Raw genomic sequence first — 19986 nt, forward strand, 5'->3', positions numbered from 1 at the left:
AATTTTTTTAAAACGTTTTGACTATTTAGTAATGACACTTGGCTTAAAACGCAAACATTGTAGAGCGGAACAAAAATATTTTATTTCTTTATTTCCTTACTTTATAAGCTTTTCTCTATTTTTGAAATTTTTAATTTTTACTTCTTAAACTTTTTTGTTAAAAACGAAGACACAAATACACACATTAGCCTAGGCCTACACGGGGTCAGAATCATCAGGATCACTGTCTTCCGCCTCCCCTCCTGTCCCACTGGAAGGTCTTCAGGGGCAATAAGTGTGGAGCTTCATTTCCTCTGATAACAATGCCTTCTTCTCGAATCCTTCCTGGAGGACCTACCTGAGGATGTTTTCCAGCTAACTTTTTTTTCATAAGTAGAAAGAGTACACTAAAATAACAGCAAAAAGTATAGTAGATACATAAACCAGTACCATAGTCATTTACTATCAAGTATTATGTACTATACATAACTGGATGTGCTATACTTTTATTATACAACTGGCAGAGCAGTCAATTTGTTTACCCCAGCATAACCACATACATGGAAGTAATGCATTGCACTATGATGTTACCATGGCTACACTATCACTAGGTAATAGGAATTTTTCAGCTCTATTAGAATCCGATGGGACCACCATTGTATATGTGGTCTGTCATTGACTGAAGCATCATTATTTGGTGCATGACTGTAGAACTTTAAGCAATGATGAAAATGCTCTATATCTACACTGTCCAATATGGTAACCACTAGCCACTTGTGACTACTGAGTATCTGAAAGGTGACTGGTACAACTGGGGAACTGAATTTTAAATTTTCTACAATTTAAATTAAAACAGCCACATTTATTTCATGGCTATTATATTGTATCCTATATCATATCATATTTATATATCATATCATATGTTACATAGTATATCATATTACAAATGCAGCTTTAGATCATTACTTTCCCTAGAACACAAATTACATGAAAATCTTGAGTATAATGACATAGTTACTGATTTTGCCAGAATAAAGGAAAAAATAAATGTTATTTAAAAAGCACATAATTTATGAATTATTAATATCTTCATTGATTATTCATCCAAACACCCAGGCCCATCAACAGAATTCCCAGTATATGCGATAATAATTATGTTCAGTCATCGTTGACGTTTTATCAGCTTTCAGTCAATTAGAAACTTTGAACTTTACTCGCATTTTTCTATCTAATCATTATGAAGATATATTTGTCAAGGAAGGAGGATAGAAAGCATGTTGTTCAACTCTTTGTGATTTAGAACTGTTAGATATAGTCATATGATATGCAGGTTCTGCTTGAATTCTTGCCCTGGCTCTTGGTGAAGGATCGGCCTGCTGGATCTGAGTCATCCACCTATAAGAGGGACAACACCACACATTGGTCACTGCTCTCAAGCCCCTGGAATACCACCCCACTTGGCTTCTCCTGGTAACAGTGGCTGCCTTTGCTTGCCTGTCTCCAACTCCTCCCAAGAGCATTGCTGACTGTGAGCTGTACCTTTGAATCTGCAGGGACCCTTCCCATCTGTCTAATATTTGCTATCAGTGAAACAGAAAAACCCTTGGGGCACTGTCAGGGAGCATTCTGGCCCGCAAAATGCCTACCAACCACCATGCCGTTCTCATTCTTGCCATTAGCAACCTTCTCATTCTCTACATCATCAGCGTCCTATGTGCACTCATTCTAGAGGGCCAATAATTCTCACAGATTACCAGTGTAGACTTAAATTATTTTTATTATAATCTCACAGTACAAGTAAAAAAGTATATGCCTGTGGTTTTTGTTCAGTTATAAAGTTCAAATAAACTTTCTAGATTAAATACAAACAAACTACAACACTGATCAAAATAAAAGCAGCAACATTAATTTAATGTGGCAATGTCTTGTGGAAAGCAAATTGCCAGTGTTGAAACAGTAGAAAGTTCTTAATGTTGGTTTTTTACTGGTTGTATTTCCGCATTTTAAATTTAGTAACAACACAGAGAATGCTGTATATAAAATCATATATATATATATACACACACATATAAATATATATATATATACACATATAAAATTATGGTCCACTGCAGCCTTGAACTACTGAGCTCAAGTGATCCTCCTGCCTCAGCCTTTGGAGCAGCTGGGACTACAGGCACATGCCACCACACTCAGCTAATTTTTTAAATTTTTTTGTAGAGATGGGCTGTCACTATAGCCCTGTTCTGGAACTCCTGGGCTCAAGCCATCCTCCCACTTTGGCCTCCCCAAAATGCTGGGATTACAGGCGTGAACCACCGCATCTAGCCTAAAATTATATTGTTAAAAGACTTTGTTTCTCAGTTTGGGATAATCAGAACTCATAGTTCTGATCTCGACTACCAGTTTTAATGAGGTACTTCTTTCTAACTCCATCAGCTGTGTGGCTATCTGCAGGTAAGGACTATGTTACAACATTATCTGAATTCGGCATCTAATTATCTAAATTATCTAAATATCTAAAATGGGCGTATAAAATGGGCATCTAATTCTATTAGATATCTGGACTTAGAAATGGAAAAATTTTTAATTGAGTATTTTTAAATATCCCTACTGCTAATAAGTTGGGAGCCATGAAATAAGCTCCTCCTCTTCCGTGAATGTGGTCTTGGCCACAGCCCAGTTTCTTATCAGTTCAGTCTCCTTGTACTTCCATGCACTTTCCTATTTGCACTGCTTCCAAATGTGATACCCACAGAGCCAGACACCGTGTCACGTGGGCCTTTAGGCATGTGGCACTGTTCAAACTGGGAGGTGACCTGCAGTGTGTTTGTACACACGTATTTTAGTTTAACATAAAGATGATTACACAAAATTTATAAATTCTCAGGAAACCTCAAAGTATCCTTAGATAAGTGGTTCTCAAAGTGTGGTCTGTGGATCCCTTGGGGTTCCTGAGTCCTGCTACTGGGGTCTACGTGGTTTGCAATAAAACCAAGATGTTATTTGCCTTTTTCATCCTGTTGACATTTGCACTGAAGGTGCAAAAGCAATAGTGGGTGTTTTAGTTTTTTCAGGTTGCTATAACAAAATACCTTAGATCAAGTAATTTATAAACAACAAAAATGTATGGCTCACAGTTGCTTGCAGTTAATCTGAAGTACAAGATGAAGGCTCTGGCAGAGTCCATGTCTGCTGAGAGCCCATTCCCCAAGGACGGAAACTTTGAGCTGTGCCCTCCCATGGCAGAAGGGGCAAAGCAGCTCTCTTCAACCTCTTTTATAAGGGTGGTGAATATGAATTCTATTCATGAAGTGGGCAGTTCTTATGGCTTACTGATTTCCTGAAGTACCCAACTCTTAATACTATCACATGGAGTATTAGGTTTCAACATATGAATTTTGGGGGGACACCAATGTTCAGACCATAGCAATGGGTGAAACTGCTGGAATCTGAACACAGCACCAAACTGTTACAGAAGGCATTATGTTCTTCATCATCATGCATTTTCTGCAAAGAAAAGAAAAAAAAAGCCATCTCAGCACTTTGGGAGGCTGAGGCGGAAGGATCATGAGGTCAGGAGTTGGAGAGCAGCCTGACCAACATGGTGAAACCCCGCCTCTATTAAAAATACAAAAATTAGCCGGGCTTAGTGGCACCTGCCTGTAATCCCAGCTGCTAGGGAGGCTGAGGCAAGAGAATCGCTTGAACCTGGAAGGCGGAGGTTGCAGTGAGCCGAGATCGCCCCACTGCACTCCAGCCTGGGCGACAGGTCAAGACTCCTTCTTAAAAAAAAAAAAAAAAGGCCAATTTTATTTAATGTCCATGATGAAGCAGAAAAAAATATATACAACTTTATCATATTCTAAGCGACAAAATGGGAATTACATGCAAAGCACTTCTGCTGCATACTAAAGTAAGATATTGTCTTGAGGACAATCACTTATGAGATTGAGTTACAGAGCTAAACCCGCTGCTTTTTTCCATTGAATACCATATTTACTCTTAAGAACGATTAACACACACGATGGTTGCTCAGACTTAGGGGTTTGGCGCACAGTTTTCCCAGAGATGCGTTAAGTGAGCCCAATAGTTTAGGGAAAACAACTCGCAATATTTTTAGCAAATGCTAAAATGCAGGCTTTCAAGTAAAAATTAGAAAACCTATATCCATAAGTTTAATAGTTTCTAAATATTTAAAAACTTTTCTGATAAGATGGTAGGGATATTAATGAATTTATCTTTTTTATATACTGTAATGAAATGTGTCACTATTTGGAAGATTTATGTAACGCAGTAAACCAATATTTTCCTGTTGACCAATGCGTATTGTTACAAAACCATGCATAGTAAAAGATCTATTCAAAGTTCAGGATAGACAAATGGATTTTAATGTAACAGAGTATGAGAAGTTTATTGGCATGGTTTCAGACTCTGTTGTAATTAACTTTAAAGAAACTATCATTTGTCAAATTTTGAAGAAGTGTTAAGAAATATCCACAATTACCTGAAAAGGCTTTTAAAATACTCTTATTTTTAACCTACTACATATCTATGTGAGGCCAGATTTTCCTTGTATATTTCAACTAACCAACATATTTCACAGATTGAATGCAGAGGCAGATATAAGAATCCAGGTGTCTTTGATTCAAGCCACACATTAATGAGATTTGTAAAAATATAAAACACTGTCATTCTTATGAAGTTTTTGATTTAGTAAAAATTCAGGGTTTTTTTGGTAAAATATGTTATTTATTATAACATATAATGGGCTTTTATTATGACTAAATTATTCATCCATTATTTGATAACCTCAGCAGATATCAAATAATATTATGTATTTAATAAATCAATTAATAAATTAAATAAATTACTAAATGTTAATTAATTTAATTAATAAATATTTTAATTTCCCTTAGTTTTAATTGCTAATATGAGAATATCAATAGATAAAGCTTAAGTGGAAGCTGAATTCCTAGACACAGCAAGTGTCTACAGTCAATGTCATGGCCCTAATTGTCATAAACAAAGATTGTGCAAACTAGAGTGATATCTGGGAAGGGCTGGATGAGCCTATGATCAGAAGATCCCCAACATAGCTGGAGTTACTTCAGATAAATCCTCGCCATAATATTATTATTATTTGATAGCTGCAGAATATATCAAATTAATTTATTAAATACATAATATTATTATTTGATATCTGCTGAGGGCCCTTTCCCCAAGGACTATTATCATTTACTAAATGAATTAATAAATATTTTAATTTTTTCTAGATACCACCCACATAAACAAAAACTTTTTGGGAGTCCTCCAGAATTTTTAAGAGTTATCTAAACTATTGCCTTTAATGACCAGGAACTCCAATTTGAGAAGTGTTACCCTACGTTAAGCCAACAGCAGCCTGGCTCCTTCATGCTGTGCAGTATGGGACAGAGCTGGGTCCTTGTTGTCATCAGCCAGACAAGCACACATTAAAGCCCACCTTAGCCGTCGGCATTAGAGCTTTAAAAGCAGCTCCATCCTACCATGCTGTCACTCTACTCAATCACGTGATCTTAACGACCAGATCTACATATCCTCCCTTCATGCCCCCACCACCATCCCCCACCAACAAATCCGGTAATCTATCTCTGTCAACAGTCCTGCAATGAATTCCGAATATAGTTTTTCTCTTCCCTGGCCTGCCGTTTACGTAGTACCCTCGATGAATCTATACTTACTCCATAGTAAGTAGTACCTTGGATGAATCTATACTTGCATCCAATGGAAATGAGAGTGATGGTGCAGAGTTATCCGAAGTAACTCCAGCTATGTTGTGGATCTTCTAATCATGGGCTCATCTAAGCCTTCCCAGATATCACTCTAGTTTTTACAATCTTTGTTTATGACAATTAGGGCTGTAACATGGGCTGTAGACATTTGTTGCATCAAGGAACTCAGCTTCCACTGAAGTTCTGAAGTTAATCAGTTTCTGATCTTGTTCTGCAACTCTCTGCAAGAAGAAAAATCACCAGGAAATAGTGCATCCTGAAAGGAGTCAAAGTTTCCTTATCCAGCTGGAGCAGTGTGATCTCGGACCAGCGTCAATTCCTTGCCCAACAGACTTCACATTAAGCCATGAGAAGCAGCCTACTTACCCTTACCTGGACACTTCTCCAAAACCTGTGAAATGGCCTCTGTCACTGCCTCAAAGCCTCATCCTTGGTGGGCAACTCACCTGGATCCTGAGACCAAAATATAGAGCTTAATGAACTGCTCCTCTGCTGTAAACCTACTATCTTTTCACACTAAGATGTAGATATTCTCGCCTTGCTCTACCCAGTGGTGAGCAAGGATGTTAATCTAGTTCTTACTTCCCCTGAGAGCCTCTTGCAACTTCACTGTTAATAGAAATCACTCTTTTATGCTTGCAAAGCATATCCTTATCCTTTGGTATAAGGAATTTATACAAAGATGCACAGGACTGGTGGGGTAACAAGAAAAGCCATTTCCCTAACTGCCTGCTTAATCTGGATCCAAGTGCTGCTAAGACAAAGAAGTACAACAAATTTAATAGGAAACCAGAACAAAACCCTAAAACGAACGCTCAAGGTTGTTTGGGTTACAACCTCAGCTTGAGAGATCTGCTCTGGCATTTATACTTCCTAAAATAGAGAATTTGAGTGAATGAGGTGGCCACCACCCAAATGAAGTGCCTCAACTGGGAAGAGATTCATGCCAACCTGCTAGGGCATGGTGTTTAGCCTTTCTTATATTTACTCAATTCATGGGCTCATCATTTGGGGTGAGGTCATCAGGATGGTGCCACTCAATTCACTTGGCAAGAGCCACAGCAACTGATGTAGGAAGAAGCCTGTTGCAGTTTCTTTTACTAAAGGGCACCTGGGGGCCAAGGATGCGTGGAGCCTTCATGAATTAATGAATGAACCCCCTCAACTGGCTCAGTATAATTATTCTCAGAGGACATCTTTATATTCTCTTACAGTTAAAGTCCTGGTGGGGCTAGCTTTTCAAAATAATGACTCCAATTTTGAGGCAGTTCAGAGAATTTAGTGGATTGATTTTTCAATATCTCTGTCTGTTACTGATTAATTTGTTGGGAGTGAATGTAGGCATCAGCTCTAATTTCCTTGAACAGCTTTTATAAGTGACTTACATGTATAAAGGGCATCCTCCAAAACCATTTTAATTTTTAAAGATGCCAAACAATTTGATAATTAAGTTCTATAAATGTGGACTAGTATTTCCCAAACTGTGCCCTCTAGGAAATGCTTCTAGGAGATGTTAATAGGTACACAACAAAAATAAGTGAATGAAAGAAAAATTTTCAATCCATTGTCAGAAAACTTTGGAAAGAATTTGTTTATTATAGGGGACACTTCTTGGAGATTTACTCTCCAATTAGTATATTTAAAGACCTGAGAAGTTCCATTGTAAAGAAATTTGCTTTTAATTAACCAAGCATTTCCCAAATTTACCTTAACACAGACAATTTTAAAATTTTTCCTTATGCTTCCCCAGATCCTAATTTTAGGACATATTGATCTATGTAAATTTTAAGTCAAATGTATAATTTTGAAACATGTGTAGAACTTACATGGAACAGGATAGGGAATAAGACTTACTTTAAATCAAGTCCTCAGGAAAAACAATTCGAGATAAAAAACTTATGTGGGGAAGTTTACTGGGTGGTGTTCTCAGGTTCAATTCCTGCAAGGAAGTAAAGACATAGCACTGGGCCGAGGGAGAATTTGAACTGTGTTCTAGCCACAACAAAGTTCTCATTCTGTCATAGGGGATCACCGAAGCCGGAATGGGCTTTTACATTTGTCCTGCCTTGAGGCAACGGGGCTGGGCATTCATAACCCTCCTTACCAGGTTGCTTCCAGGAAGAGGTCATGATCCTGGGCTGGATCAAGAACTGCTATCTTGGGTTGAGGGTAATTCTTGAAGAAGGATTCAGCCAGAGTCCCCATGTCTTAGAGAGGCCATCAACAATTCGGAGATTTAGTGCCTCATCCCTAAAGAGGGCACTGGAGGGGCTCCATGGCAGCCTCTACTTTGTGCCACTTGGATCCATTTGCTTTGTAGATTAAGTTCTGAGAACATTTCCTCCAGGATCTCGGTTAGTCATTTCTCTTGGAGAAACTTACAAGAAAAAGGAAATGGAGGAACTACAGCCTCACCACATGCAGCTCATATAGAGGTTGCAAATGACATTCATCAGCTCCTCCTCAAGTACCATTCCAGATCCCCTTGTCCACGGGTGGTAACTTTGTTGGTCCATGTGGCTGGCCTGATGTGGTGACCAGACTTTGATCTCTGAGGGGCCTGAGCTTCATAGCCACGCCTGCTGCACTTCCATTCATTACCAAAATTGCTCCCATTGGGTAACGGCAGCTCTATCTCCTCCTTATAATAGAGCCGGGAGGCTGGCTCCTCTCCTTGCTTACTGTTGGCACAAGGAGTCAAACGTGACCACTGACAGCCATAGCTAACATTTAATGGGAGCCCTCCTGGGTTTCCTGGTGGAAGCATTTTTTTTGGTCTGAAAACCAGAACCTCTAAACCCATAAAGTTGAGAGTTATAGAAATGGGAAACACAAATTTCACAAGTGGGTCAGTAGTACTGATGGGAAGTGGGGCAACTCCTAATCGTCTCCCTTGGTTTCTGGATTTACCTATTGAGAACACAGAACCATGTAAAGGCGGTTGATTTAGAGCAGTAGCTTTCAAACTTTTGGTCTTAGGACCCCTTTACACTGTTAAAATTATTTTAAACAGAAGCCCAAAGCTCATTGAGGGTGATAACTACCAATACTTACTGAATTAGAAATTAAAACTGAGGAAACGTTAAAACACTTCAACTCATGTGAAGATAGGGTGGAACACACTGCATGTTAACAGATATAACACCTTCATATTATTATTATGAAGTTAGTTTTGGCCTCATGGAACCCTGGAATCTCTCCTAAAGTGTCAGATTGTCCCAGAATATGAAGGAGCATAGTGAAGGACACTTGGCAGGTGAATTTTACTTGCCTTGGTTTGTAATACCTGATTCTTAAAAGAAGCTATGAAATGTGTTGACATTTTAGTGAAGTCTGGTCTACTTTAGTGGAAGTGCTTCCTTGATTTACTCATTAATTCCTTTGCCAACAAAATGAAATGTTATTCCTCACTTTCTGTGTAATCTGCCTAATAGCAAAGCTTCTTTATGTTAGCTTTGTTACCTCCTTGATTATTCAAGAAAAAAGTATCAAGTTGTAAAAGAACTTACATATTCTTTACAATCATGTTACTATCTACATTTTAAAAAATGCTATTTTGATTAAATAGATAACTAAATATCATTTTCAGGCACCCACAATCATATGTTAATCAAATGTCCAAATCTCCTCTGACAACTTTTTGATTTTTGCCTTCTCAAAATCAAATCCAAATATAGAAACATATAAGTAAAAAAAGAATATTTCAGGATATCTTTTACATCAAAATCCATTTTGAGATTCCCAGAGGGTCCCTGGAAAATTGCAAAGATTTGTTTTTTCACTTTATAAGAAGAGAGGTACTAGAGATAATTAGCGTTTTTGATATGTCACTATTATAAAGTTTCATGGGAAAAGTTGTCAAATCAGAAGAGACATTCAGTTAAATTTGGGTATTTAAAATATTTTATTAATGTAATGATTTCAGAAATTATATGATTTTGGAAAGTCCCTGGAGATTTGTCAGTGACCTCGCATTCTATGTTTTAACTTCTGAGGGAACGTTGACCTAAACTCTGTGGATTTTTTCCATATTCACCCGAATCTTTGTGTTGCTTTGCCTGATGATACTAGACAACAACTGTATGTTATTAGTCATAATTTCCATTATTATTTAAAATATGAACTTCATCACAGACTTAATTCTTTAATTTGACTTTAATATATTCTATGCCACTGATTTTCTTTTTTTCTTTTTTTTGAGACAGTCTCGCTCTGTCGCCCAGGCTGGAGTGCAGTGGGGTGATCTTGGCTCACTGCAAGCTCCGCCTCCCAGGTTCAAGCGATTCTCCTAACTCAGCCTCCCTAGTAGCTGGGATTACAGCCTGGTGCCACCACGGCCGGCTAATTTTTGTATTTTTAATAGAGACGGGGTTTCACCATGTTGGCCAGGCTGGTCTCAAACTCCTGACCTCAAGTGATCTGCCCACCTCAGCCTCCCAAAGTGCTGGGATTACAAGCGTGAGCCACTACACCCGGCCTGATTTTCAATTGGGGATGCACCTCAAACTTACCTATGGAGTTATATAAAAATACAGATGTCTAGGACCGATGCCAGATTTACTGAATCTCTTTTTATTCTTGATATTTTCTTAGTATACGTTTGCTGTAATCTTAGTATATTATTATATTATGTCTCGGTTATTATATCTCAAGGCTTTTCCTCTCTAAAATTATGTTCTCCTATTTTACAAATCAGATGTAACATTCACTGACTCCTCTGAAAATAGGCCTAATCATTCTTCTTAGAGACATATTGTCTGAAAGTTTATCTCAGAATGGCTTTATCATCTTGTTAGGTGTGCCACAGAAGCACTCAAATGTCTCTGTGGGTTACATTATTCTTATTATTAACTCTCATTAGACCTTTACGTTGGAAAATTATTTTAATAAATTAACCACAGACATTTTCCATTTTCTCTATCATTTAAGATACATTTGTTTTTTGTTGGTGTTGTTGTTTTTGTTTCTGTTTGTTGTTTTTACTATTTACTCTGATGCTTGCCTGAAGATTCTGCTATCAGCTACAGGTCTGGGTTTGTGTCTCCAACAAAGAACCACCTCAAAGCCCCACAGAAAAGGACTGTACCGTATACTTCAAACTATTGACACCTCAAAGAACAGAGCTTGGGTTCAGGCTTCTGATGCATTCTGAGACACTCTCAGACCATACCAGTGGGCTGGGTCAGGATTTACAGAACTATTTTCATTTCAAGAGCATACGGGCTCATGAGATTGCTAACTCAAGATCCGGTGGAACAGAAATACTTATATTGGACTGAATAAACTGATGAGGAAAATCTTATTGCATTTATTGGTAGAGAATACTGTTAATGTTTAAATGTTCTCTTTTCCATATTTAAAAGCAAACAAGCACTTTCTTTTTCTTCTTAAACTCTCTGTAATCTGTAATGATTTAGTAGACTCTGCTCTTTCTTTTCGTTTTTGTTTTGCTTTGTTTTTTGAGACGGAGTCTCACTTTGTTGCCCATCTGGGGTGCAGTGGTGGGCTCTTGGCTCACTGCAACCTCTGCCTCCCGGGTTCAAGCAATTCTGCCTCAGCCTCCCGAGCAGCTGGGACTACAGGCACCTGCCACCATGCTCGGCTAATTTTTGTATTTTTAGTAGAGATGGGGTTTCACTCTGTTGGTCAGGCTGGTCTCGAACTCCTGACCTCAAGCAATCCACCCGCCTCGGCCTCCCAAAGTGCTGGGATTACAAGCATGAGCCACAGCGCCTGACCTGACTCTGCTCTTTTATACTGAAATGTAACATTTTAAAATGATATCTGATTCTCCCCGATTCCTCTGAAATCAGAAATTCTTAAGTGTCCTCACTTTTCACATCAATATGCTTGTTTGTATATGTTCAGTAAAAATCTGTCTTTTAAAAAAATCAGAATATAATTAGGAAAATCAAATATACAAGCAAGGCCTTTCCTGCAATGTCACATTTGTGAATAATCTCATTTAATGGAACTTAATGGGGCCAATACTTATAAGATCTTCCCCCAAAAAATGGCCTGGTGCCTCATTCACAGAGTCCCAGCCTTACAGGAGTAAAGGCTTGACTGAGGCTGAAAGCTTCACGGCAGGACGGCTCACTTCTGCCTGTTGGCCAGAGACCACAGGGCCTCTTCATGGGCAGCCTGGGTATCCTCATGACATGGCAGCTGGAATCGCCTACATCCACTCATCAAGGAAGAGAAGGCAAGGAGGAAGTTGCCATCCTTTTTATGAGCTAGTCTAAAAGTCACACTGTCACTTCTGCCTTATTCTATTTGTTAGAAATGAATCACTAAGGCCGGGCACTTGGTAGCTCACGCCTATAATCCTAGCACTTTGGGAGGCCGAGGCGGGTGGATCACCTGAGGTCAGGAGTTTGAGACCAGCCTGGCCAACATGGGGAAACCCCATCTCTACTAAAAGTGCAAAAATTAGCTGGGCATGCTGGTGGGTGCCTGTAATCCCAGCTACTCGGGAGGCTAAGGCAGGAGAATTGCTTAAACCCAGGAGGCGGAGGTTGCAGTGAGCCGAGATCACACCACTGCACTCCAGTCTGGGCGAAAGAGAAAGATTCTGTCTCAAAAACAAATGAACAAACAAAAGTGAGTCACTAAGTCCAGTGCATACTCAAATGGGCATAGGAGAGAAGCTCTACGTCTTGAAGGAAGGCGTATCAAAGAATTTGTGAAGACATGTTTAAACCCACCACAATCACCTTCCAAAGCTCTAGCTCTTTCCATCATTCTAGGCTCCATCCTCACCTTTGGGTAATTTTATGATTTACTGGATGAAGCAGCCTTATAAACAAATAGCAATAAAACGAAGCAGATTATAATTGTGTACTATTGTAGAGGTACAAAAAGTGCTGGAAAGGATGTTAAATCCAGCTGGAATAATCCAGGGGAACTTCATGAAGGAAGTGGCATTTGACATGAAAAAATGAGAGGATTTCGAGGGTCTAAGATTAGAAGCAAGAAGGAGCGACTGGCCAGGAGATAGGGCAAGGTGGATGTTGGTACAGAGGCAGGAGAAAGCGTATGTCGGGGCTGGGGAGCTGAGGACAATATAGTGTCACTGAAAACACTGAAAATAAAACTGTGGAAGTTTAAAGAGGAGAACAGTGTGGGAAGCCTCATATGTCAGGACCAGGACATCAGAAATCCAGGAAAGGTTTCTGAATAGGAGACTGGCATGATTAGACCCATGCTTTAGAAAGAACAGCCTGGTGATCCTGTGAAGATTGAGTCAGAGAGGGACAGGCATTTAATGTATTACATTATCTTAATAAACTAACCACATGCATTTGGCAGTAGCAAGGCCCAATGGGAAGCCGTCCTAGTTGATTGAGCAAGGGCCCTTTGACTCCATGGGGCAGCTCAGAGGCGCTCCATTGTGGCTGCACATTGGAGTCACCTGGGTGTTTCCAAAACACACCGACGCTCAGTCTCCCCACCAGGTTTCTGATTTAACTGTGCAGGGTGGGTTTAGGCACCCCGGCTGATTCTCATTTGCAGCCCAGTTTGAGAAGAGCATGACTGAGAAAGGGAAGTCAGGCTGATGTCTTCTCAGCTCCAGGCAAATTTGAGGACTACTACTCACTCTCGCCTCATTTTCTGAATTTCTCTTCTACCTTCTTCCTTGGGTCCTTGTCCTTCACTTCTGTGTATTTTTATGATTTTTAGGTTTTCCACGGTAGCACCGCTATTTTGCCTATTCTAACCCCGAAAGTGTTTCAAGATCTCATTAAAATGGAAGGAATCTGATCAGACTAATTCGCAGTAAGATATAAATGATTGATGACCCAAAACCCCACCTAAGGGTATTTAATTTAAAATTTTTTTTCTAACCTTAAAAAAAGAATAATTTCACACTTACGGAAAAGTTACAAAAGAGATTTTCTAGATACTCTGTTTTGAAACATATCAGTGTTATTCTGTCTCTTCACACATACACACTCATATGTACACACGCATATTTATTTTTCAGAACCACTCAGAACTAAGTTGCAAGCATATCCCCAAATACTTCTGTGTGCATCTCTGCTATGGTTTGAATGTGCCTCCTGCCCCCCAATTCATGTGTTGAAATTTAGTTGTCATTGTGATGGTATTAAGAGGTTAGGAAATCCAATTAAAATTCCTATGTTGATTGGACGTGGAGTCTAGGTAATTAGGATTAGATAAAGTCATCAGGGCAGGGCCCCCGTGATGGGACTGGTAGCTTTATAAAGAGAGGAAGACACACTTGTGCTGACACTTGCAATGCAATTGCCTCCATGCCATGTGATGCCCTGCACACTTCCGGACTCTGCAGACAGTTCCCACCAGCAAGAAGGCCCTCACCACATGTGGCCCCTACACCTTGGAATTCCCAACCTCCAGGACTATGAGAAATACATTTCTTTTCTTCATGAATTACCCAGTCTCTGGCATTCAGTAACAGCAACTGAAAATGGACTGAGACAAGCTCCTAAGAACAAGAGCACTCTCCCGCATAGCCTCAATACGCTTGGCCAAAATCAGTACCTTAATGTTTACACAACACACTTCTCTAATCGACAGCCTCCACTCAACTTTTGCTGATTATCTCAATATTTTTTATAGAAATACAACAACAAGAAGACTGGGCTCGGTGGTTCACACCTGTAATCCCAGCACTTTGGGAGGCCGAGGCAGGTGGATCACCTGAGGTCAGGAGTTTGAGACAAGCCTAGCCAACATGGTGAAACCCCTGTCTCTACTAGAAATACAAAAATTAGCCGGGCGTGGTGGTGCATGCCTGTAGTCCCAGCTACTTGGGAAGCTGAGGCAGGAGAATCACTTGAACCTGGGAGGTGGAGGTGGCAGTGAGCCAAGTTCGCACCACTGCACTCCAGCCTGGGTGACAGAGCAAGACTCCGTCTCTCTCAAAAGAAAATAAAGAAAGAAAGAAATAACAACAACAATGCCATCTTTCCTTTACCCCCTTTCCTTTCTGGTTTGGGATGCAATACACAACCACACACTGCATTCATTTGTTATGTCTCCTGTCTTGGTCCTGAGACTGGGCACTTCACATGTGTTTGGCAGGAATGCCACGGAAGGAGTGCCGTGTCCTCGGTCCATCCTATCAGGTGGCACACAGTGCCCACTTGACCCAAGCAGTGTTGTTAGCTTCTGTCACCAGGTGAAGATGGTTTCTGCCAGGTTTCTCATAAAGTTAGTAAGAATTTTGTCAGTAATTATTAAGAATTGTATAGGGATACACTGTGAGGCCATATAAATATTCTGACCCTCATTAAACTTTCACTCATTTGTTCCAGCATCCATTGATGATTTTTAGCTGAATCCATGATTAGTACGATGGTGGCCAAATGGTGATTTTCTAACTTTATCATTTTCTTCTACACCTATTAGATGGATTTCTACTATAAAAGAGAGCTTTCCCTTCTCCTCAGTTTTACTTATTTATATGAACATAGACTCATGACTTGCTATTCTATTCAATAGGGTGCAATAAATTGGTAGCATTATTTATTTTGATGCCCAAATTGATGCAGGTTTGACCAAAAACAATCCCTTCAAGCTGGCTCAGAATTTTGACTTTGAAAAGAGGCCAATTTTTTATTCAAATATGTCTCCACATAGTAGGAGTAAGGTCTTCGGAGTAAACAGAGTGGAAATTTTCAGCAGCGCGCCTGGTGATGATGAGCAAAGTGGCCTTTACCGTGTCAGCGCTCCCTCAACTGTTCCAGCCTCTCGAAGCTTCTTCCTCCTTCCCTGTCCTAAAATGGAATTAAGTGCTGGATCTTGGAGGCACCTTAGAGATGATCAGGTCCCTGGTTCCCAGACACTGATTGGCAAGGGCCGTGTGACTGCAACCCCTGGAGAGGTAGTTTCTCAGAATAGGCGCCCCCACGCTCACGCCAAACGTTTCAGGTTCAAAAGCCCGACCTGGTGGGATGAGCCCTTTATGTGTGTATGAAGCCACCCAGATGACTCCTGTGCTTAGCCAACACCCACCCTACTCCCATAAACACATGCACCCCGCTTTCTTTTGCAGGTGAGAAACCAGTGACTCAGAGAGGGGAATCCGCATGCTCTAGGTCATGCTGTGAATGTCAGAACTGGGAAGTGTCTTGCTCCGTTAACACTGGCTTTTTGCCTGCATTGTGCTATCTCATTACAGTTCTTTGAAAGCTCTGAAGTTTTTGGCTCCTAACAATTGTTCTCACAGCAGTAAGAATGAGGAATTTACCTGTAGGATGGATGATGCTTAAGTCAGGTGTTTGTAAACCAGGGGCTGTCTCTGCTCATTTACTTGATACTTACATGCAGTATGTTGGTTTACTTTATGCTGATCCCCAGAGTTTCATCATTTAAACTGAAAAGAATAATAATATTTATATGGCCGCTATGAGCATTAATTTTAGAGATACTGTAAGCCTGGCACTTTTGCTAACTAAATATGCATTTACCACTCCCCCAACCCAAAGACACACACACACACACACACACACTCCCCTAATTTCACTTAAGGAAGCACTTTCTGTTACCATTTCTCTCTCTCCTACCTACTGACCCCTCACTGACAATAACAGCAGTATGCCCTTTTGCCGTTGAGAAAGACAGCTGTAAGATAAACAGATGCCATTGCATTATACGTACATGTCCCCCTGAGACCATTCTGCGCTGTAGCCACCACCTCGTCCCCTGGGCTATAGGAATCTGACTATTAAACAAAACTAACCTTTAAACATGTAAACTGTATCCACCCGATAACAATTCAGCCATACTTCCTTACAAATCTAGACCCGACCCAATATGTTAAAGGCTTTCTGGCACTACAGTGAAGGAAGAGAACATCTTTCAAACATGTTTATAAATACGAATAACAGTACAGGGTGCTCAAGATCTCAAGTAATCCACTGCTGACTTTTTCATTAGGTGGTCACTTGTTGAACTTCAGCTCCCTTCCAATACCTTCCATTCATTCTCTTCATCAAGGACATCTGCAGTGCACGGCAGCATCAGGGGGCAGGCCTCCTGAGCCCCCAGCAGGATTCCATTTCTCCACCTTCCACTGCCATCCGACTTGCTGATGCCCAGGCCTCCAGAGGAGGAAGGGCTATCCTGTTGTTATGAGAACAAATGAAGCTAAGAAGTGGTTTGAGGTGGGAACAGCCAGGCCCTACAGACAGAGACAGTGGTTAATAAATCTGTATTGTACTGAATTAAGTACAGCATCTTAAGCTACCTACTGGGGATGGAACAATGCAGAGACTCCTGTGTTTTTTAGTAGCATTAGCAAAAGAGCTTAGCATCGCTGCTAATTAAAATCACATCCACGTTTGGCTTCGGAATGCATAAGGCATCACAATAACTCAGCACTGAAGGAGCTTATAGTGGTTTTAAAATAAATCCACACATTCTTTGCAGTGTGCTCCCTTCAATGCAGCCTCATTCCTCTCCTCTTGAATGTGGGCTATTCTGAGTGACTCACTTATCAATAGAATGTAGTGAAAACGGTGGAATATGACTTGCAAAGATATGCTGTTGAAGACACTGCGCTTCTATCTTGCTCTCTCTTTCAGATCATGCGCTCTTCAGGGAGCCAGCTGCCATGTCATGCAGACACTCAAGCAGCCCTATGGAGAAGCCACATGGTGAGAGGCTGAGGCCTGTTTCCCACAGCCATGTGAGTGGGCCATTCCGGAAGCAGATCATCCAGCCCTCGCCAAGCTGACAGACGACTGCATCCCCAGCCAACATCTAGACTGGAGCCTCACGAGAGACCAACCCGGAGACCCCACCCAGCTAAGCCACTCCAGAATCCCTGACCCCAAACATTGTGACATGATAAAAATGTGTTGTTTAAGCTTTTAAGTTGTGTGGTATTCTGTTATGTAGCAATAGATAGTTAATACCGGGCTCTTAATCTTTTCCATAGCAACCGTGACAAAAGGTAGTGCAGGCTCAGCTTGCACCTCCCATTGACAGAGAGCTTGCTTCTTCACAGGGCAGCCCCTTCTGTTGCTTGGCCAGTCTGTTACCAGTCCTGCTCACACCGAGCTGGTTTTGGCCTCTCTGTAATTTCCATCCCTGGTTCAAGATGTGCCTTGTGAAGCAAAGGTGAAGCTTCTCCTCTTTTATGTGACTGCCCTTCAGACAGCTGCAATTCGTGATTATGCCGGCCTCCTGTGTGCTCTTGTGCTGGCTAAAGAGAGAAGAAGGGGAGGCAGCACCTTTTGAGGGGCCCGGGAGAAGAGACGTAGTCTGTCTATAGGAAAACAAAACAAAACAAAACAACAAAACAAAAAACTGCCTTATGCTCTCTTTTGTACTCTCACAACATTTTTGGTCACCAAAATGTGTGGGGTTTTCCCCCACATCAAGCAATTCTCTAATTCTCTGTAGACTTAATTGTAATTGAATTACAATTTAATTCAATTCTGACAGTAGCTAGAGTTAGTGCAGACCCCACAGGTTAAGATCCCAGTCCCACAAGACCAATTCTCACTTCAGACATCAATCGTGAGTAGTAGGTCCCCAGGTTACCCGCAACTTCTCTCTGACCTGGCTGCATGGAAGGTTCTCGCAGCTGCCTCATTGGGTTTAATCGTTTGCTAGAATGGCTCACAGAACTCAGGGAAACACTCTACTTACATGTTTGGAAGATGTTCTTCCCTCTTTCACTGTAGTGCCACAAAGCCTTTACAATTTTGGATGGATTCTAGATGTGTGAAGCAGTGTGGCTGAATTGTTGTTGAGTGGAAATCCCGCTTATTACAAAGTATACAACTCGGGAACAGCAAAATGGAAGAGATGCAAAGAGCAAGGTATGGGGAAGGGGTCAGCTTCCATGCCTTCTCTGGGTGTGGACCCTCCCAGAACCTCCACGTGCTCAACAACCTGGAATCTCTCAGAACCCAGTCCAGTCCTTTTGGGGTTTTATGGAGGCTTATTGTTTACATCTTTAGCTATTAGTTATTAACTCAAACTTCTGCCCCCTTTCCCCTCCCTGGAGGTTGGTTGCTGAGGCGGTGGGTGGGGGAGGGTGTACTGGGACTGAAAGTTCCAACTCTCTAACCACATGGTGAGTTCTCCTGGTAACCAGTCCTCACCCCAAGGCTGTCCAGGAGCCTCCAGCCCTTGGTCATCTCACTCGCATGCAGAATGACACTTATCACTTGTCACAAGGGGTTTATGAGCTATGTGCCAGAAAACGGGGAGGGGTGGGATGAGGACAAATATATATTTTTTATTATATCCCAATGTCATAGCCTGGAATTAGGCCACAGTCCTTCATGCACCAATCCAAGAGGGGCTGGATTCTGGGAGATTTTGAGAAATGGATGGCACCAGTCCTGAGCCACTAGATAACAATCGTAGCAGTAACAGTAATAATTAGTGCTGACATAGCACTTAAACAGGCTGCCAGATCCTCTTCCATGTGTTTTGTATGTGCTAAGTCATTTAATCCCCACAAAAGCTCAGAATTATTGCCCCTTTTCACAGAGGAGGAAACTATAGTGCAAATAGGTTATAACTTGCCCAAGGAAACATAGCCAGTAAGCAGCAGAGCAGGATTTAAAGGGAGGCAGCCCAGCTTCAGAATACTCCTCACTGCAACTCAGTAGTGCCTTCCCTTCTGGATCTAGCTCATCTTAGAGCTGCATTGAAAGCTGTTATAGAAACAAAAACTGCTACCATTTATTGAGCATCTGCTATGTCTCAGTCCCTGGGCTGAGTGCTTTGCACACACTAGAAAAATTAGGGCTCACGGTCAATGGAACCAATCATTTAACATTTATTTATCAAGCACAGACACTTCGCTGATCCCAGTGGGGACACAGCGGTGACTCAGGCTTGGGTCCTGACCTTAAAAATTTTTCAGTCCTGAAGCGATAAATTAGGTACAAAAATAGCTAAGTTTGAGGCATAGAGCAAGAGTTGCCCTTTTGGAGAGGAATAGAGAGCAACGTTATGGTCTAAATGATCATGTTCTCCCAAAATTCATGTTAAAATCCTAGCTCCCAAGGTGATGGGATTAGGTTAGATCTTTTGGGGAGGTAATTAGGTCATGAGACTGGAGCGCTCCTGAATGGGATTAGTGCCCTTAGAAAGAGGCCCAAGGGAGCCCATTTGCCCAGTTCACCATGTGAGAATGCAGCAAAAAAAGGTGCCATCTATGAACGAGAAAGTGGGTCTCACCAGACTAAATTTGCTGGTGCCTTGATCTTTGATGTTCCAG

At 41.0% G+C, this 19986-nt stretch overlaps 1 long non-coding RNA gene across 3 annotated transcripts; it reads left to right on the forward strand.

Annotated features, from left to right (window-relative positions):
* Positions 1 to 673: 673 nt before the first annotated feature.
* Positions 674 to 5594, forward strand: LOC130541410 (uncharacterized). Of its 3 annotated transcripts, XR_008955461.1 has the most exons (4): positions 674 to 777; positions 1310 to 1449; positions 2200 to 2436; positions 5256 to 5594. It is a non-coding gene; the product is annotated as an uncharacterized LOC130541410 (long non-coding RNA). The 3 variants fall into 3 exon arrangements; XR_008955463.1 differs by lacking the exon at positions 2200 to 2436 and having other exon boundaries at positions 1310 to 1507; XR_008955462.1 differs by lacking the exon at positions 2200 to 2436 and having other exon boundaries at positions 674 to 738; positions 1310 to 1507.
* Positions 5595 to 19986: the final 14392 nt, after the last annotated feature.

Source organism: Pan paniscus, chromosome 2 (assembly GCF_029289425.2).
Source record: "Pan paniscus chromosome 2, NHGRI_mPanPan1-v2.0_pri, whole genome shotgun sequence".
NCBI lineage: Eukaryota > Metazoa > Chordata > Mammalia > Primates > Hominidae > Pan > Pan paniscus.